General features: G+C 45.2%; 1 protein-coding gene across 6 annotated transcripts in view; it reads left to right on the top strand.

Moving 5' to 3' along the window:
* The first annotated feature begins 2087 nt into the window (after window positions 1–2087).
* Window positions 2088–13784, top strand: part of TAFA4 (TAFA chemokine like family member 4) — a 94722-nt gene continuing 83025 nt past the window's right edge. For 2 of the 6 annotated variants that reach the window (XM_049826871.1, XM_049826870.1), the window contains exons 1-3: window positions 2088–2348; window positions 8586–9070; window positions 11853–12227. The gene's annotated coding sequence lies outside the window, so the exon portion shown is untranslated. Of the gene's footprint in view, window positions 2349–8585; window positions 9071–11825; window positions 12228–12309; window positions 12556–13784 lie in introns of those variants that run through there. The other 4 variants (XM_049826869.1, XM_049826866.1, XM_049826867.1 and 1 more) reach the window with 4 other exon arrangements.

Below are 13784 nucleotides of genomic sequence, written 5' to 3'. Positions count from 1 at the left end.
TACCAAGACTAAGAAGCCTTCATTAATTTGTAACAGGCATAGGAAGAGCTTTTCTCATTTTACTGACTTTGCAAACTCAGTAGCAGATATAATATAATACAGGGATTATAAAGGAGTTCTTACCATTGGTTTCCTGGAATAATTTTCTTTGTGCTTGGGTCAAAAGGATAAGGATTAACAAAACTATTAGCTATTGGAGACAGTAGCCCCATATGTTTGCCTTTAGCTTTTGAAATCTGTCTCTTCAAAGGGCAGGTGACTCTGGAGTGAGAAGACCTTCCGCTCTCTTGAACGGAACATGGTCCCTCCTCCCAAAAACCTCATTCAGTTCGGACAAATCTCTCACCACCAAACACCCAGTAGGTCTTTCTCCACTGAAATCAGGCAAGGATCCCAGCTTCATCTGTGTATGAGGAAACTGATTTATAATTGCAAGACATTATACGACTGGTCACTTTTTTCATATGTGCATTCAGCTGCAATGCTGAGCAGTGAGCTGTGTACGTCTCTCCAGTCTGAGCTTTATTTATCACTTACCAATCGCATGTGAACCCTAATTGTAGTTTTCCTTCTTCTGAGACAAGGCTTCGGAAGCACTTAAAGGGTGTCAAACACACACATGCATCTGGAGATAGCCCTAGGGACTAATGTCACCCACAACTTTGTCAGTCCTCTGGTGAGACCCACGGTACAAGAAGAAAGGCCGTTTACCCACAGATCCCGAATTGCTCTTCCTGCAACCTGGTGGTGCTGCACAAATTAGGGTGTTTTCCATAAAACGGCACTGCGCAGTGGTCATCAGTCACATGCGAATGGAGTGGCAATCAAACCTGTCAAGGAAAATGATCTACATGCAGTAACTTGATTATATTTGTCCTGAAATACTTTTATGCTAAAGGATTTTCAAGTTTTAATCAGTCTGCATTAAGTGTGATGCTCTTGTAGTTGATCACGGAAAGAAAGCAACTGTTGATTGTACTAAAAGCATTAAGTGACCTCTGCTAATTAAAAGATAATGTCAATGCAGCTGAGTGGAGTGCCTGGGTCTTTAGCCTTTTAGATAGACATTAAATGAAAATCAAAGAGTTTGTAGGAAATAAATGTGGTAGAGGTAAAAGAATTGTTTGTGGAAATAGCAGGTCATGTTTCAGTAAAAGATATTTAATCCATTAATGATACCTAATATGCTATATAACCAGCAATTTGCTGAAAAAGAACAAGCTTCCTCCCCAGTTGTGAGACGTTTTCACTTAACCTTGACTGGACCATTTTACTCGGGAAAGCCTATGATATAGTGAATTCAGTGTGTGTCTCTGTTGTCCATAAATAAACTAAATGCACTTTCTCACAAATGCCTGTCACCTTTTAAATGACCCAGACATTCAGTGTTAAGTTCTGTGTTCAGTAATAATGTAGTCAGTGTCTACAAATGCAGTCTTACTTGCCTTTTTTCATGAATTTCAGCATCTGGGAGAGAAAACAAAACAGGTGGAATAACTATGTACAAGCACATCCCTTACTCCTTGGAGACTATAGGTGGTAAACAGCCTCTTCTGCTTTCTACATTTATATAGATGCAGAATGAAATGCCTTTGGACAGAGAAGCAATGGCACAAATTCTGTATGAAATCACCTGAAGGTGCTGCCTACCATTGCCCATCAAGGAGCTATGGTAGCCAGAGACCTCTTGGAGGAGATGCCAAAGCAGTCGGTGAAAGTTTGGTATCGTTTTTCAGGTTTGTGCCTCACTCTTTGACTCCTTCCTCTGTGAGAAGAAACAGAAGGAAGGACAGTTAAAATAATTTTTTTCCCTGTGGAAGAAGTTGTGGGAATATAGAGGAATATAGAGAGGAATGTAATGGTTTAAATTCTGGTGTTCGAGAACGAGGTTGGCTCCGTGCATAGAGCAGAGGCTTCACGGGGAGGAGAGGGGAGGTGCCTGCTTCTCTTCGGATTAAAAGAAATGTTCTTGAAACTGAAGGTAATCTCTTCCCAGGCAGTTTGTAACTGAGCTTTACAGCTGCCAAACTGTATTTGATCACATTCAGCATCTCCAGCTGAGGAGGCTGCAGGGTGAGGAGCAGCCACATCACCGGGGTGTGAAGGCACCCGAGCCAGCCCTGGCCTCGGTCTCTGTCAGAGGCTCCATCCAAAGTGTCTTTCCAGGCAGAAGATGCTTCATCTGCCACCCTACTGAAAGCTACAGGACGAGGCGGGCTGAGTCTCCATGGTGCTGCTGACCTTTTGGCCAGGAAACCAGCGCTGGGCTGAGCTCGTGAGCTACAGACCCAGCTATTACCGCTCACGACGACTGTGGCGTCTGTGCCCTTCATCCCATGGCACTGCGGGTAAGAGATCCCCGTTGCTGGCATGTGGCCCCTCCTGCCCTGTGTGACAAGTGCCCGAGGCCAGCCGGCTGCAGGGACGGCACCTTATGCATCCCCATATGATATTCACCTCGGCTGAAGCAGCTCTGTAATTGTCTCTGACAAATGCAGCTTGGGCCGATCAGTACCCGCTACGTCAGGCTACGTAGAGTAGGAGTTACGTGCGGCTCTCCGCTTGGCCGTGCTCGAGGCAGTCGGAGGCACAGATTTGGTTTAGGGTAGGCGGCGCAGGGGGGGAGAGCAGCAGGACCAGCGCCGTGTCCAGCACCCTGCCTGCGAGCCAAGAGAGCGTCATTTCAGGGCCAGGGGTATCCCGTCAGTCAAAGAGGGTAACAAGACGAGGAGGAGATTTTAAAGCAGAAAATAATGATTTTTCTCGGTTGCAACCATCCGCCTTACAAAAAGGTGTCCATCTGAAGGGAAATCTAAAAGGGAGGATTTGACACACATATCCCCTTTGTAGAAGCTTTCCCCCCTCCTCCCCAGCCTTCTTGGCAATAGAAAGTGACATCTACTTACGTGAAGCCCCAAGAACTTTCACTTTGAAAACTTTCAACTTTGAAAAAAGTGCTCTTTCTGTTTACCCCAAGCACTGAATTTCATGGAATCAACCCCTTTGTTGTACTGTGGTCAGAAGCCTCTGCTGATGGGCAGATCTCTTGTTTCAGCAGTACCTGATGTCTCATTTCTCTCTTTGGTGTTTTACAATAAGCTTTTATTTTCAGTGGGTTTTTTTAAAGAGCAATATGTACACCTGAAGATATTTTAAAGAAGCTATTTAAAAGGTTGTAAAAAATAAAATAAATACTTGGCATCAAGATTCTTGGAGTGCATGATGAATATTTTAATAGTTAAAAAACTAGCCAGAGAGAAATGAAATGATTTAATGCTCTAAATAAATTTCTTTGTGGGTTTTAATGTGCAAAAATGGACAACAATGGCTTTAAAACCTCTCCACAAATACTTACCTCTATACCCTGGTATACTTCGTATATGTTATATCCGTAGTCAGTAATGGTCTGTTATATCTTTTTAGATGCTGAGGGAAGGTTTTACACCATTTTTTCTCCTCTAGGACTTTGCATAATAACCTTTAGGCCTTGAGCAGCTTTTAGACCTTTGGGAAGACAGTCATGGTTGTAAAGCTCATCCTCAGCACCTTCGTTCTCAGAATTTTTGTATCCTGTGTTGGAAAGTGGAAACCAGAGAGAGGAAAGTTTTGGGAAGGCTGGAAGAGGAAGGGAGGTCTGGGAGAGGATCGTTCCCATACAGAGCGGCTCAGGCAGCATAAATTTTGCAAAGCTCTGTTCTCATGTAACTTCTAAATGTCTTGTGACTGCAACAAGTTTTAGACTAAAATGGATAATGTTTATTTTTGTCACTGCTTAACATTTCTACTTCTTTCTCCCCCTCTCACATACATCCCCACATATCTGGAAAAAAGAAGCTTTTTGTAGTATCAGCTATGACAGAGGTAGAGCACTGCTTGAGGTGTTACTTGTGTGACTGACTGACATGCTAGCTAAGAAAGCCTTTAATTTATTTTTTTTTAATTAACCAAACATATTAGTGTCCATGAAATTCCTGCGTTATTATTTCTGTAAAATAATATCTTTCACCTGAGCAAGAGTCCTTCAGTCCTGCTCTAAGGCTGACTTTCTGGCAAATCTTCCTGCTAATCGAATCTTCTGTATTTTCTTCCTTGCTTTTATAGTAACTCCTGTTGCTAAATGTAGTGAATGCAATTGCTAAATTGATGGTGCCAGTATAAATTATTAAAGTTACATAGAGTAATAAAAATGTGTTGTGTATAAAAAGATACAGAACAAGGCAGTAGGACTTGAGCTTTTAAGTAACTTCAGAAAATTCTCTAGTATCTATTAAATGGACAAGCTATACATTAAATACAGTTGGTATTTGTCTTTACATGTTTTTGAAAGAAAATATTTGGATGCCATACTTTCTAGGCTTCCAGCTTTCCTTGAAGAAAATGAGATGGTGAGAGGTCTGCTCACGGGTTTTTGATAATTTTGGAAATCTTGGGTCGGATGCTTAAAAACATAGTGTCCAAAATCGTAAGTCACTTCTGAAAATGTATGTGGGATGTTTATAGCAAGAAGCACTGAAAAGGTTTAACTGCATGAAGTCTGCTCTGTATCTCATGTATAAATCCATTAATTTAGTGCATGATGTCTGTTTTCTTATTATTAAAACAGAAAAGTTCTTGAGAATCATTGAAATAAATAGAGCCTTTGTCATCTACCGGCCTCTTGACCTCATAGTAATAAAAATAAAGAGTTTGAGTTTTTCCTTTCTTGTAGCGGGCCCTCAAAGACGGGGTATGGGAAGTGTTACGGAAAGTTGGAAAGCGACACTAAACAGCACAGATGTAAGGTCAGTGTTATATAAAAAAAAAGAGTACGGTGCATAATCTCAGCCCTTGATGGAGAAGATATGGTGAAATGTTGACTTTAATTGCCATGGGACATAGATTAGCAGATGGTCCCATGGATAGACTGCTCTCCATGTCTATAAATAGCATAAGTTAATTTATGCAAGATCTTTCTTTTCTTTTATAGCTATCTCCCAATGTGTCAATATCTTTCTGGCAAAGAAGAAGCCAGCACTGGAGCTAGAATATAGGTCCTGTTTAAAGCCCTAGTATCATGTGATTATGTTACAGCAAAAAAGCATCTGATCGAGTAACTCACGATTGAAAAGACAGCCTGTGACAGCCTGATCTGAATGCACCTTCATTTCAAAAATAACTATCAGGTATCTGCAAGTCAGCTGGAATAATACCTCTGAGAAGTGAGGAAGGCAGCACGGCTCCGAACAGGGTCAGGGAGCTTCACCCGGTTTCCCATCTCAGGCTGGCTGAATGGCATTTGGCTTTGCAGCTCTCACCTGCCTTCAGCTTCCACCTCCCCACTATCGGATGAATTTCTTTGTTTGCAGACAAATCTTGTTGCTACAACCTATTCCTTATAGCCACTCTTTCTAGCTGGTCCTGCACAGCTTTGCTTGATTGCCTCCCTCTTCCACTGCCAGCGTGCTCAGGTTTTGGGGCCGGTCCCTGTGAAGATGCAGTGCCGGGGGATGTTCGCCTAGTTTAGGGCAACCACGTTAACCTAAACCTGTTGGGGTCCTGCTGCTCCTGTCCAGCACCTCGATGCTCAGCGGGACCAGCACCTTCTTTCTGCCATCTCACGGGCTCGGGGCTGGACCTCAAGCCGCACCGTGGGACCAGCCACAACTGGAAGAGGTGAGCGATCCTGCTGAAGCTGGTGGAAAACCGCACGGCTCCAAGTACCCTCCTTCGCTCAGGCCGAGCAGCAAAAGCACTCACGGGGAAGCGGCCGAAAGGCTTTGGGTCGGTGGCAGGTACAGGAGATGCTGCTGTCCCTGGGTGCAGCGGCAGCCGGCCTGCAGTCTTCATCCCTTTGTATCCCACGTTTCTCCTCCCTGACGCACAGAGCCCGGGTGCTACGGCTGCCTCTGAGCCCCTCCTTATTGCGGGAGCACGTTTCCCTTATGACGGGGCTTTTCCCAGCCTCCCATTTGGTGTCTCTCTGTCGATAGTTTCTGTAAGAGAAACCTGGCTTTTTTGGTTCATAGCTTTGGCTTCTTATCATTCAGGAAACCTCACGTTAGCAGGCTTGGCTGCAACTGTTACCTAGCAATTGGGTACCAGATTCCCACTGATATTTATGCTTCTGGGTTTTTTTGTGCTATTTGTGCCTCATCCAGAGAACTCTTAGAAAACCCCACTTTTAAGCAAATATATCCATCATTGTGCAATATATAGCTTTATAGATCAACTGAGTCCAAGCAATCTTTATGTCCAGTTCTCCGTTGCTATTACATCAAATTAAAGAGGTACTAGTAAATAAGAAATAAGCAAAGAATTTGCTAAGCTGCATGTGTAAGTACAGGGAGTATTTTAAGACAGAGCGCTTTCTTTTCCCAACAGTAGCACAGTATCTCCCAGCCCCGCGGGAAGGCTGAGCCATCCCTTTGCTCACCACCTGGACAGGTAATTGCAAACGTAACAGAGGACCTGGAGAGAGGCTGACTTTGTGCCATCTCCAGCCTGATGCCAATCGAAATCAGCCACCAGAAATATGCGTCGGAAGATCAAGGTCCAGATCCTGCTCCATGATAAATCTAAACCCTTTTTGGTTCAGTAGGGATATTCTGGATTTACCTACATGTAATTTAAAGCAGATTTTGGACCCTGCTCATGAGCATTATGCCTTTCCCTACAGGAAGGAAGATTGTTTCTGACCTTACTTAAACTAAGCAGCTTTAATCGTTCAGTATGGAAACACCAAGACTGGGCTGGGAGCTGGGGACGCAGACATGGGAATCCTATAATCTTTGGTTAAGTTGTAATGAAATTGTCCAGGATGAGAAGGAAACAGATGGATTCTGATTAATTTCTCACAAGTGTAGACCTCAGCATCCGATGTAACATATGTGGTGAGCAAATGTCACTCATGCCTCCAAAGTGCAGAAAATATCACTATTGTCAGGATATATTCATTGGCATATTGGCTGCTGAACTCCCAAGGGTATAAGGATGCTGTGCATTACATTTAGTCCTGAATTAAATATTCAGAGGCAGAGATACCTAACCCTTTCCTGTATGCCTCACTGGTTATCACAGTTGAACTTAATGAATTGAAAGAGGGAGGGGAAGGGAGATTTTCCCCCTCCTTTGTCAATCGTTATTTACTGTGGAAGGAATATCAAGATGGCTTGATAATTCTGCTTTACAGAGTTCAGTCGACTAGCAATACAGCCTGAGTTAGAGAAAATAATGCAGCTTTGAGCTGTAAATGAGCAACTACACTACTTTGATCTCAAACTGATAGAAATCAGAGCCCAGCGCTGTTTTTGTAGAGTTGTTCTGGGTTTTGTCACTTCTATAATCTATTTCATGTAATTGTATATTTAAAAAAAATGAACTTCATTTATTGATTGACACTATTTTGTTTAAGGCAGGTAAGATAAGAGGCCAGAGCTACTTGCTCTTGTCTCCATGTAGTCTTAGGAAGTGGAAGAAGCTACGCACCTGAGTAAAGTGAGGCCCCATCTGCACCGAGGAAAGATATTCATTACAGCTGACTTGTCCTGTTACAATTACCGCCCCAGACTGTTTCTCAGAAAAGGATGTCGCTAAGATATCTATTAGAGTATTTCATCACCAAACTTGGGAAATGAATATTGAGCAGCGGGGCTCCTGTGTAGCTCAGGCTCTGTCCCTAGACATAGCTCCCCTCTTTCAGTCAATTGCGCTGCAAAACCAAGTGACATGTATGTTAGTGTCTTCTCTCCTAAAAATGAATTCCTCATTAGAAAAATGGGGGAAAAAGCAGGTATTTTGCTCTCTGCTTCACTGTATGTTGAAATTATTTCTCTTTTAACTTGTACATTTCCCTCTCCCCCTTTGGCAAACACTGCTCCAGCTCACATTACGGGCTGGTTTGTTTGTCTTAATGATCTCCTTTTTAATAAGTGAATGTACGTCGTCTTTTGGGGAAACTGAATCACCTCAAAACGAGCTTTATTTCTGATTGAAGAAGATGTAGCTGATAGGGTTGGGGAAAGTTTGAGACATCCACATTAGCTCCTGTCATAAACTGGCTGAAGCATGCTCGCTCGCTCTTCCTCATGCAGCGTTTTGTTTTGTTCTAAACTGAAGATGCAGCAAATCTCAGTAATAGCTGGGACTGTACTAAATGGCACCCATCTGCTGAAGGCATAACCTTCATTTTAATTAAGACCCATAGTTTTGGAAAAGTTGACCTGAGATTCTTCTTTCCCTTTTTTACCATCTAATGTTGCGACCTGTGCTGGCCTACAGGCTCCTCTCAGCTTGTGAAGCACAGCAGTATTTTGTTTGACTTCTTTGCTCATTAGAGACAACTTATAGTCTCTATGCTTAAACTGTTAAAAATTCTAATAAGCCAATCAGACTCTGTCTGATTCCTCAGGAAGCTGGTACGCAACTGAGTGTTAGTTTTGCTGAAATTCCTGATTTTTTTTTTTCTGAAATTAGTTGTTTTCAACCTTTGGAATTTAATTATGTGCCTGTGAGGAGGTAACAACTTGTGCATCTGCAAACTTCTTGAACAACACTGCTATCCTTTGTCAGCTGGAAACTTCTGTTCACTTTTTCTGTTTTTTCCACAGTTCGTGCCAACGCATCACTTGTAGTTCCCTCCGTGAAGCTGTTATCAGTGCCAATGAGACTCGGTTTGATCTTTGCGTATTGCATCAAGACTGTACAAGGCAAAATCATGTAAATCCTCCGTTGATCTCCAAAATCACTGAACAAGATCAGACTGGCTCTTTTTTTTTTTCCTTGTTTTATCACGTGGCACTGGACTTTCCTTGAAATGCACAGTCCCCTCCTTTGCCATCCTGGAGCCTAGAAGTTGTGTTGGGACTCCTTCGCCCGTAAGAGTGGTGACATTGCAAAGCTACATCAGGAATTTTTGACCCAGCTTGACTTGTGTGAAAACCTCAGAGGCTTACGATGCCATGGTTTGCTGAATGAACCTACCTGCTGCTTTGCTTGGCGGAGGTTTTGTAGATAACCAGGAAAGCCTGAAGCTGCGAGAAGAGGTGAAGCCAAGGAGAAAGGTGGGAGATGGATTCACAGGGAAGATAAAATGGTGGGTGTGGAGGTTTGTAGTAATTAATTGCAACGCTACGGAGAAAAGGAATATACAACCAATACAGAAATAGCTTGTGGCTAAAAATAGCTCCCTAAATCAGATATCTGAGAATATACTCAGTCAAGTGAAGCCATTTTCAAGGTGCGGCATGATGAGAACGGGACCTGAGTGCACGTTGCCTTTGTCTCTTCAGCTGAGGCATTGCACATGAAAGTCCCAGTTGCTGCTTCCTGTGTACAGCAAACCAGTATAGATATTAAATTGGGGCATAATGATGGATGAAACTGTGGGATGTGTCTTGATTATCCCAGGTTTCTAATGTATAATTGAATTATTTTGGTAAGTATATTTCAAGCCCTTTGATTTCTGGCCTCTGTTTTTAATTACTCAGCCCCCTCTTGCCCTTGTGCATTATTACGCTACTCATTAGCATTCAGTGAGACTACAGAAGTTTGACTTCTGAATAAAGTAGCGTACAAAAGAGAAGGGATGCTTTTTATCTTACCACTTAATAATTTAAATGGAACCCTTTTCTTTAATCAATGTTTAATAGTACAATTGTTGTTTATTTAAACTGCACATTGCCTAATTTTGCAAACAAAAAAGAGGAAGGATAAACACGTTTAGAAATAATGAGCTTTGTAACCATTGTAATCTTCAAAAGATTTAAAATATCTACAGCACTTACAATGTTGGTTCATCTCAACAAGACAGTAACATGGGCCTGGAATATATCTGTATCATTTATGCAGTGTTAAGTAGTACAAGCCTATTTTTTATTTGAGGGAAGCAGAAAACCTTGCTAATTGCAAAACTGAAAGCTACTCAGCAGCGTTAATATTGTTGGCATGACCGCCAGCTGTGATGATTAGGATGTGTGACAGAGGGAGAGATAATTTGATCACAGGCCTGGGGACTAGAAGCTCCTGTGTCCTGCTCTTTCCCAGTACACCTACGAAGGCAAGGAAAATACAAGGGGAGATTTAGTTCAGCCCCATAATGCCCGCACTTTCTTGGGGGCGGGGGGGGGGGTTGGTCCTGCAGGGCACAGCGGATGCCAGAAATAGGTGTGTAACACCAGGTTGCGGGAGCTCAAACCTAGGCATTAAATTGTCAAAGAAAATAGCTTTTTAGGGGGTTAGTAATCAGGTGTGGAGGCACTGCATGTATGATGCTTGTTCCGTGTCATCAGCAAAATGTGGCTTTGGATGCGACTCGGTCACTGTGGGCCAGCAACTGGGAGCCTGAGCCATGGCAAGGTCAGGGGGACCTGCAGAACCCAACATAAAAGAGATGGACTAAAGCATCCGTCCCTCTGCTCGGCTTCCTCATCTGTAAAACAGGAATTGATCAGGGATATCTCGAGGATTTAGAGATATCTGGAGACCGCTTTGGAGGCATTAAAACCAGCGAGCATAATATCTGCATTTCAAAGTACTCTTTGGACATCACTTAATTCATTTTGACAGCAACCCCGTGCAAGAAATGTAGCTGTCTCCATTGTCTGGATGGGAAAACTGAGTCTAAGAGATGGGTCGGAGGCAGAGGTGGTTGGGGAGGGAAAGGTGAGCGCAGGATAGCACCAGGTCAGGGAGAGCTGTGAACTCCTGTCTCCCACGGCTCAGCAGCCCGGTTGTAAGAGCACCCACAGCAGGCGAACTGCTCCATCCACACGTTCCGGGGAGTGTTGATCCTACGTAATCCCTGTCTGATGTCCTGGCTAGCCTGCTTTCAACAAATTGTTCCCCAGGCAGCAAGACCAGACCTTTTTCCTGCTGATTTGTGTCTCCTGTCCTCTAAATCTTCGCCTTTCCCACCAGTAGATCCAGTTCTCTCCCTTTTCCCCAGCTCTGCTTCTCACAATCCTTTGTGCAAGCTTGGAGCTCCTTCCCTTCTCTGCCTTTTCTCTGTCCCCTTTTCTAGGCTCTCTAGAGGTCTGGAGGGGTGTTAAGTGTCAGGAGCAGCAGGCAAGAAGGTGGTAGCTCCACATGTAAGGAAGGAGATGGAGAAATGTGATCTGATGCTGTGGGCTTGTTCCCTCCTATTTTGACTGTATTGTAGCTCCTGTTGATTAAAAGAGCACAGCTGAGTTATGCTAACATGAGATGAGGGAGAGCTAAGGCTGGGGGTTGGGACCCTTTCTTTCCAGCTAAATGAATTTATCCAAGACGTGAGAGTCTGCTACTGTATTATTAATTTACAATGAACTGTGGTGTGAAAGCTACTGAGATTTTTACTGTTTTTCACATGTGCACTAGAAAAGTTGCACATGGACAACTTGAGAGGCAATATGCAATTCCACATCAGTTGCTGATGAGTGATCTCCTGTGATAAAAGTATCCCACCCCATTCCACAAGGCATATTTTCAGTGGTTCTTCCAATTCAAGGAATGTTTGTCCAGGACGATGATGATTTGTATCACAACAGCGTTTAGGGAATGTAGCCAAGATCAGCCTACCGTTGCACTGAGCTCTACGGTCACTTACGGTGAGACACTGCCCTCTCTCACAGAAATGGGACAAATTCCTACAGATATTTAAATGCCTGACTCCCACTGAAGCACATATTTGGACATCACCGTTTAAGCAGGCACCAGGGCTTACAGGAGAAACTGAGGGTGTTAAGTGAGGTGACAAGGGTTGTACGGAAAGTCAGTGGCAGAGCAAGAAGCAGACTCCTTTTCCCAGTGGCTGCTGGAAAGCCTGTCGAAGTGACCCTGGCTTTGTAGCCAGCGAAGCACCATCTTTCACTTTTTTTCCATTTAAACTATTTCCGAAGGCGATGATTTATTGATAACGCATAGGACTGCGGAGTACGGGGCAGCAGCGATCAGACATGCGGTAAGAAGCGAAGAGAGGCCGTGGCTCTGACCCTCTGCACCCTTCTCAAGTTGCGGCTGTCTCCAGAAGATGCTGCGAACTCCGGCCCCGGAGAAACGTCTCCTTTCTCTCCCCTCAGGCTGAGCAGCGACCACTCGGATGCTGAAATAAGGTCAGGGCTCCGCTAGGCAGTTAAAAGCCCGTGCTGAGCCGGGCGTGCAGCTCCGTCTCCGGAAGGCAGCGCCGATCTTCCCCCGCAGCATCCTCGCCGCCCGGAGCGGAGGGAGGAGAGGGCACTTCTCCCAAACCAGCTTAACGTGAGCGGTGGAGTCAGGTACTGGGGGGGTTGGGGAGTGAAGGGAGGGAGCGGGGAGCCCCGCGGAGGTGGGCGAGAGAGCAGAGCCGTAACACCGTTCTTCCTCCCCCCCCCCCCCGCCCCCCCGTCTCCGAAGAGGAGGAGTGGGAGGGGAGCTCCAAAGCCACTTCGGGCGATGCGCCGCTACGTGCGGGAGTCCGTGCGGAGCATCCTCCCGGCAGCCTGAACGCCGGGGTGCGCTCCCCGCTCTCCCGTGGCTGATTCCCACCCTCCTCCTTCCCCGCACGCCTGCCCCTGTCTCCACCGCTTTTCGGAGCAGCCTCTCCTCGGACGAGACGGAGGCCAGGTAAAGCGGGACCCGGGGAAACGGAGCTGGGACCGGGGGGTGAGGGATCGGGCTGCCCAGCCGGGGATCCCCGCCGGCTGCCCGGGCTCGGTGCTCGGCGCTGCGCGTCCCGGCCGGGCTGGAGGGTGGGGGGGGGGGGGGGGCAGGGGAGGCAGCTGGGCTGGGAGAAGCGTGGCTTAATCCGCGATGTAACTTGTATTTAAGAGCGCAATTATCAGGAGCGCCGGTGGGTTAGAGGGACTGAGCTCTGCCCGAAGTGGCCATCTGGGTCTGGCGGGTTGCCCCGGCCGGGAGGCAGCGGGCACAGCACCCCTCTTACCCCCCCCCAACGTTGCCGGCAAGTGTCTGGGATATTTGCGCTTTGAAGCAGGTCTTCAGCGAAACCCTGCGGGCTGGGCAAGCTCTGGCCTTGGGAGCGGGAGTGTCGGTCCGTAATGCTTCAAGTGTTTGAGTTAAACGTATCTATGCACTAGTGTGTGCGTGTGTAATTCATCTCCTGCCATAGTTGTTCTAGAGATGAGGGTGTCACTAGCAAACAGGCGAGCTTGTAGGTATTGCTCTTACTTTTTCATTTTTTTCCTTTTTAAAAATGTTCTTAATTTCAGCTACCAGTTTTATAGCTCCTGAGATACTTCTGTTTCCCAGATCTGTTGGTTTCTTGCCACTGGCACTTTTACCTTTTTGAGTGGCAGATCTTGAAGATTTACTTTCTTTAAAATAGGGCTATAACAATACCCACTCCTTCCAGTGAGGCATGTGTTATTTCCTGACCCCACCAACTTCACTTTGACCAAAAAAAAGCTGAAATAATCACTTAAGAGATGCGACTTTCCTTCTTTCAACAAGTTGTTTTATTCTCTGCTCCAGTAATTTCCTCTAAGACTCGCGTTCATTGTCGTTATGTAGATGATGTGGTGATATGCGTGATGTTAAACCTGCAGTCACTGGGGACTAATGCATGGGCATGACATCATCGACAGCCAATGAGGTGGTGGTTTTGGACACGTACTGACCCAAACTGTCTTCCAAACTGATGTGGTGATCCTGCCGTGCTCCCAAGGATAACACAAGTTTGGACAAATAGGGAGGTTTCCTAGCACGGTTTCATTGTCTTTCTCAGTCTTGCGTCCTCCTCCGAGATGGGCATGGTTCATTAAATAGCCACATGCGTGCGGTCAGTCTGGCTGATCAAAGGTTTCACTTCTTGGGAAGAGATTATTGAAAATGGA

This window comes from Accipiter gentilis, chromosome 23 (genome assembly GCF_929443795.1).
Source record: "Accipiter gentilis chromosome 23, bAccGen1.1, whole genome shotgun sequence".
NCBI lineage: Eukaryota > Metazoa > Chordata > Aves > Accipitriformes > Accipitridae > Astur > Astur gentilis.
The sequence above is the reverse complement of the archived record's forward strand: the minus strand, read 5'-3'. Positions and strand labels throughout refer to the sequence as shown.